Raw genomic sequence first — 7,382 nt, 5'->3', positions numbered from 1 at the left:
ATCGTATCTTCTATCCTCAACCGCTTCGGGGGATCTTGCTCCTCCCTGGTAGTCTCGCGAGCTGATGCCCGAGCTGTAACCGAGGTGCAGCCCTTAACGATCAAGCCTCCGACTATTACATGGATAGTCCCCTGAATTGGTCTTTCTTCTGGGGGCTGCCTCTGTGGCTGCTCTGCCTGCTTGCTGGACTCGGGGGCATCTCTACTCTGCTCCCCCTGCCGGCCTGCTTTATTATTATTATTATTCTGCACAAAATTCCTTAAGTACCCATGACGAATGGGCTCTTCTATCTCGTCGTGGAGGTTTTTATAGTTTTCGGTACTATGATCGTGGTCTTTATGGAAATTACAATACAGATTTTTATTTCTTACACTAGGATCTGCCTTCAGACGAGGTGGCCACTTCACATACGGGGCGTCCTTGATTTTCATAAGGATCTCAGCCCGCTTCGCATTCAAAGGTGTATAGTCAGTCCGTTCCGCCGTAGGAGCTTGGAAAGGCTGACCTAGCTTTGCCCCCCGAGCTAAACCTTTCTTCTTTCTGCTGTCCCCTTGGTTCGAGGGCTCACCTTCCCTCTTTCTTTTCTCGGACACGCCTTCATTTTTCTGGTTGATCTCCTCCTTCGTCCCTATAAACCAATCCGCAAGCTTGAGGAACCCGGTTATAGTCTTCGGTTGGTTGACAACCACGTGCCACTTGAATTCTTTGTGCACGATACCTCTCTTGGCCGCTGCGAGCCGTATTGCGGGGTCCAAGTGTAGTATCTGTAGACAAGCGTCATTGAACCGCTTGACATAACTCCGGATGGACTCCCCCTCTCTTTGGACTATGTTGAGAAGGCTCTCCTGGGTTCTCGGACACCGCTTGCTGGTGACAAAATGAGAAGCGAACACTTGCACGAACTGGACCCAGCTTTTTATTGATCCGGGTGCGAGGTTCCGGTACCATGTGCGGGCTACTCCTTTGAAGGTGGTGGAGATGGCCACGCACATGCAGGATTCACTGGCCCTTGCCAGGTGCATCTGGAACTGAAAAGCATCAACATGGTCATTCAGGTCGAACGACCAATCATACTTGTCCAAGGGTGGAAGCTTGAAGTCCTTTGACATAGGGATAGCTAGAAGTTCTGGAGACAGGGGGGATGGAACTGAAAGGAGAGGAGTGGCTTTCACTTCACCTGAGCTTACCTCCTCCTTACCCTTGAGCTCGGGCAGGTCGCGCGTAGCGGTCCGGCGAGCTCGTCTGCGCCTCCGCTGCTGCTTTGCCGGCTCGGAATTGGTACTGCTTGCTTCAGTATTACCGAGCTCGATGGGTCCGAGGAGGGGCTTGGACTGCTGATGGTAGCTGTGAACTGACGGTCCCTGCCTGTAGTCCGTGGCCAAGACTTCAAACTGGTTTTCGGCAAGCGGGAGCTCGAACTATGAATGCTGGGGCGACGCGGGCTTAGCTGGCTGAGAGGCCCTCGACCTGACTGCAGGTTGCGAGGCAGGGGTTGCTAATCTCTCTCTTCTGCCGTTGGACGAGACCTGACTCCTGGAAGGGTTCTGAGCCTGAGAGGTCTCTCCTCGGCGGGAAGGGCGTTCGCTCCGACGGCGAGGCTTGGCCTGCTGCGTGGCCGGGTGCCAGGGAGGAAGCGGCTGCTGAGTCTGGGGCAGCGAAGGAAACTGCTACTGATAGTGGTACTGGGAAACCTGATGCAACACTTGTCGCTGATAGTGTTGAAACTGTTGGAACTGTTGCATTTGGGCTTTCATGGCCCGCATGCACTGCACTAGGTCCTCGAGCTGGTTCTGGCTGGTCGCTGGAGGAACAATAGAAGGTTTGGCGAAGGTCATTCCGACCGAGAAGGGGAGTGGGGCATTCACGGGTGCCATTGCCTAAGGCACATTCAGGGTAGGAACTCCGTCCACAGAAAGAGGATTGGTGAACTGTCCAATACACACCACGGGGGCCTGGAGTTGCTCCCCGACTGTGTTCATTTTGGCACTGCGTGCGACATTACTGGAGGAAGCCATGAAGGACAAAGTCTATAAGTTAGGTGGAAAAAGGCTTTTGGAAACGTGTTTCCCACAGACGGCGCCAAATGATGCAGCACGATCCGGTCACTCCTAACTGGCAGGGGGCTTCACTTCTACCTGGCAGCAAACAACACCTGAGAAGGAGAAGAAGGTGAAGGATTCCTAGGGAGCTCGCCTGGTGGGAATACTCCGATGCTTAAGTTAGAACTTGTAGAGAGCTGTTAGACAGTTTTGTATGCCCTTAGCTTCAATCAGAATGATGTACTTTATGAGTTTATTGTAAATGAATAAAAGTGCATATTTGATTCATGTTCCCTTGGTATGTTTCTGTGTAATACCCTTAAACTGGACACTTAATGAGACTCGTGTTAGTTTAGAATGTTCACAGCCAGTGGGTCGGTCTGGGGAGACCTATCCTGACAAGGCTGACATTGTGGTGCCACCAAGTCGGTTGGGGTGGCCTGTCTCAGCGGCCAGGGTGAGACCCTAGGCACATACAGTGTAGGATTAATTGAATCTATGAACTGGACCAGATTTCCAGTATTGCCCTAGACCTTGGAGATTGATGGGCAAAACTGGAAAGTTACACCCGACCCCTAGACTCGATTATGATACTGCACTAGGTGTCAGATTGGGCTGTCTTTGATATACCAATCAGTGAGATCCTTAGCGGGGGTCAAAACCTGGGTATGTTGGGATAGTCCGAGAATTCATCTGAGTGGGTGATCATAGTGACAGGATCAGCCCCTTTGTCGGACAAAGGTAATGATCGGGGATGCACTCTCACTGATGGAAACCAAGACTACCGGCAGCCGATTTTAACCATTGAGATTTGTTTTGCAAAGTATATTTTATATGAGATATAAAAGTATATATATTATGGTTTCTAAAATGTTTGCAAGAAGGTTTTAATTCCCAGGATCCACATAAGTGGAGAGTGCAAAACTGTTCCTTGTAGCCGAGGGAGAGGTCCTCTCTTGTCGGGCAGTGTATGATCATTAAGGGCTGAGAGGTTAAGTGTAAGACCATTGAGGATAATACCTGATGGGCTAATCTTGCATCTGCCCACAGTCCCTGGGTCTTACAAGGTGGCTTGGCCCAGGGACCACTTAGGGTAAGTGTTGGGCCCATGGAGCCCATTCGATGGGTTTCAGGGGGTGCACTGTCTTTAACAATGTATTCGGCCAGGCCTTGTAACAAAGGCTGGGCCGAACCCATGTGGCTGATGTGTAGATGAATGCTTGGGTCCCACGCCATACAGGGAAGCCCAACTGGGCAGCAGTTAGGAAGGTTAAGTGAGCACATAAGCTTAATGGGCCTAAAGCCCATTTCGAACTGGGCTATTTATTTAGTTAATAAAGGGGCGAATTCTGAGATGGATTAGCAAATTGGATAGGGTCTTCACCCTATCCACTCAGAGAGTCCAGATCTGAATGTGATTCAGATTTAGAAACCTCCTAATGAGATTAGGAGAAAGCTAATCTAATCTATAGATAAGATAAGGGTTTATCCTTATCACCTGAAGAGAAGGCTGATCCAAATATGATTTGGATAAGCTGCTCCTAATGAGATTAGGAGCAGATCTTTTTAGGTTAACAAAAGAAGAAGGGGGCGGTAGCCTTTAATAGAAAAAGACAACAGATTTTCTCTAGTGTTGAAATCAAGAAGAGAGAATTCTGCACCCTACGAATTCTCTCTTGCCGCCTACCTGCTCTTGCCGCCTTGATTGCCAATTCGATCTCCAGTTGTGGGAGAAGTCAAGATTGGATCTTGACATCAGTTCTTTGAGAAAGGATTGAAACGAAGCTGTGCTCACGTACCATCTTGCTGATTCTTGCAAAGGACAAAGTTCTTGGAGAAGAACACTGCTGATTCTGCTCCATCCTGCACTGCGCCATCTTCAGTGGGAGCAGTCTTTAGATCCTTCCTTGGGCGTGAACACATTCGTTGGGAGATATTACTTCTCCGTATCAGGTATAATTCTCTCCTATTCCTTTTGGTTCAGATCTGGTTCAGTTTAAGGTTCAAGAATGATCCTTGAAAATATGATTTTCTAAATAGGGAATGTGATTCCCAGTTGAAGGGAGAGAAAAATTTTTGAAATTCGCCCCCTTATTCCGCAATCTTTGGGCGTCCATAGGATGGATCTCTCATCCCTTCAAGAGCTTGAAAACGTCGAGAAAACTAAGAGTGCAAATAGTGCTAGATCATCCAAATTCAGAATACCCTTACCCCTTGGAAATCGAGGCCTTTAAATACTAGCATTCTTGCTAAATCAGGCGTAACCGCCTCGGGCCCTCTGTCGCAGCCGTTTATTGTTAGGGTTGTGCAGGTAACCGTTGCAGTGTACTACCCAATCGGATGAGAGACATGATCTGGAGAGGACAGACACGCCGCCACCTGTCGAGAGAGACGTGAGCACAATCTGTTAGGCTGGCAGGGACTACACCGTCAGTCAGGAGACGTGGTGCAGCCTGATGGGTACGGTCCTATCAGATGAGAAGCTTCCTGAAAACGCTTTGTTGCTCGAATAGCGAGCTGCTTTATAGCGAACTATCCCCTTAGCGAGCTGCCTCGTAGTGAGCTACTTCCTTAACGAGCTGCTTCATAGCGAGCTACTTCCTTAGCGAGCTGCTCTGTAGCGAGCTCCCGGATGGCTCTTAAGGCCATCCTTTTGCCTAAGGACTGTAGCAAGCTTATCCCCATAGCTCGCGAGCTGGGATAGACTTAACTTGGAGTGTTCCCTTTCAATATACCGGGGTATTTGAACTCGCATCATAGCGAGCTGGTTCCTGGGCGAGCTATTATGTAACAAGCTGGTCCCACCGAGTTGTAACCAAGTTATCATGCTGAGTTGTCACCTATGTCGAGTCATGTCCATGTGTTGCCCGCTTAGGAGGTCGGGTCAAATCACCCTCCATCAGTATTGATGTACTCCACTTCATCCCCCTCTTTATCACCATCATCATCCTCATCTTCTTTATCTTCATAATCTTCTCTAACTTCATTTTCTATGCAATCTGTAGCCATTTTTCTTCTTATCAAGTTATGGAGAAGAAAGTAAACCATGATAATTTGTGTTTGTGTCTGAATTGGGAAGAATGATGGACTAATAAGGACCTTCCAATATTGCTTCAGCGTTCCAAAACATCTCTCTATGACATTCCTTGCTTTGGCATGTTTCATGTTAAAGTACTCTATTGTACATGGTTGTCATCCATCCTTCCATTCATTGAGGTGATAACGTTGGCCTCTATATGGGGAAAGAAAACCTTTTGCATTGCAATACCCAACATCTACCAAATAGTAATGACCTTGACACATACGATGTATGAAAAGAATATATGTTAATAGATAAAATTGAATGTTAAGATTAGCTAACTAACCAATACTAACAAAACTATTTACCTTGTAGAATCTTTAATCCATTAGGCCTAGAGATTGCATCTCGAAGCACACGACCATCATGTGCAGAACCCCCTCAAGTAGGCAACACATAAATAAATTGCATGTCAGGTGAGCATACACCTAACAAATTAGTGGCAATATTTGCCTTTGTTGTTCGATACTTTGGTTTGTCTTCGGCAGGAACAGTAACTGGAACCATTGTACCATCTAGTGCCCCAATACAATTCTACGATATGAAAGCATTTATAGCTTAACACAATATGTTAAAGCACAATGCAATGATAAAAATCAATAGAATAATCAAATTATATGATACCTTGAAACATTTCCACCTGTCGTCGGTGCAGTCTTCCTTAATGGGCTCAGGGTTTTTTAGCAACACTCTGTGCATCCTCAGTATAGCTAGAGGCATCGATTACAATTTTTCCACTTCTTAGGAAATCAACACCAATAGTTCTATTTTTATGGTGATAAGCTAATACATAAAGAAAAATTACAACAATTTCTTGCACTGACATGTTCCTAGTACCCCTCAACTTCCCAATATCTGTAACAAAAAGTGCATCTATCCATTCTAAGCTCACTAACACAATACACATCACTCTCCATAATGAACCTACTTATATATTCCAGCTGTTTCATCATCCTCTCACATTTATTAGATAACATTAGCCGATATCTTCTTATCGTGAAATACATTAACACAATATAACACCACATATCCAACAAGACAATGAATAACATGAGCATCGAACACATAATCCGGGTATTGCGAACACGTTTTCGCATTCTGTTTGAAATTAGATGTGCCATTTTCTGTATAATGATATTGAATGTTTTAGACATATTTTAAACATAAAGTACATATTTGAACTACTAAAGTCCAAATCAAATAACACCAAATAAATGAGAACAAGTAAGCATGATTAAAATATCCCATTGGAGATGAACAACACCAATTCACTGGTCCGTCCAATCTGTCCAAGATAGATAATGAGGTCATATAACTCAACTTTTTGCACTATGTGAGTGTCTCTATTTGAATAGTCCCAGGACAACCAGAGAAGTATTGAAACTAACCTACACAATGAGAAATTCAGCTGGGCTCCCAATACCCTTGGTTGAACCGCTTTTACAGCTTCAGTTCAAGAGACTAACTTTCCACAAGTATAGGAGATTAATTGGTCCACATCATTGTATCTTTGGAAGATTCTTCTATTTCTTTCAACTCAAATGATGCTGATTATTGCTGCAGGAATGGAGGACCATACACTTTTGCTAGCTTGGACAGGCCTTTCTGGTCCTAGCACCACAAGAGGTCAAGGACAGTTGTCGGCATAACCCAAGAAAGAAGCAAAGAGGAGAGGAAGTGATTCCAATGTGCATACAAAACCCTATTGTGTATTTATGTAGCCTTCCAATCCACAATGTGCATAGAATCTTCCTCCTGTGGTCCTACCATGACTACAAAATGCGAGAGAACTAGTGGAAGAAAAGGATTTGGAAACTTAATCCTACCGGCAAGTTCTCAAGTAACTCCTTTTTAAGGCTCTAGTTTCAGAAGATCAGATCACTCCCTTCCCAGTTAAGAACGTTTGGAGACCGCATGTTCCCCCTAGAGATTCTTTCTTTGTCTGGGAAGCCTTCTTAATGAAAATAAATACTTGTGATTTGATACAGAAAAAGCTTAGAGGAAGGTTATGTATGTCCACTCATGCCTGTCCTCTCTGCCTTGGTGATGGTGAAATAGCTAACCACATTCTTCTCCACTTCCCTGTCACTAGGAAGGTTTGGTTACGGTTGGGATTTCCCTGAGAAGGTTGTGGACCTCCTGTGGCAGTGGAAAGGCAAAGGTCTAGGAAAAAGAGGAAGGGTATATTGGAGTACAGTAACACATGCAGTCCTTTAGGGTATTTGGGAAGAATGGAACAACATAACCTTTGAAAACAAATTCAG

This window comes from Nelumbo nucifera, chromosome 1 (genome assembly GCF_055504915.1).
Source record: "Nelumbo nucifera cultivar China Antique chromosome 1, China Antique-T2T, whole genome shotgun sequence".
NCBI lineage: Eukaryota > Viridiplantae > Streptophyta > Magnoliopsida > Proteales > Nelumbonaceae > Nelumbo > Nelumbo nucifera.
This window is presented reverse-complemented; position numbering follows the sequence as displayed.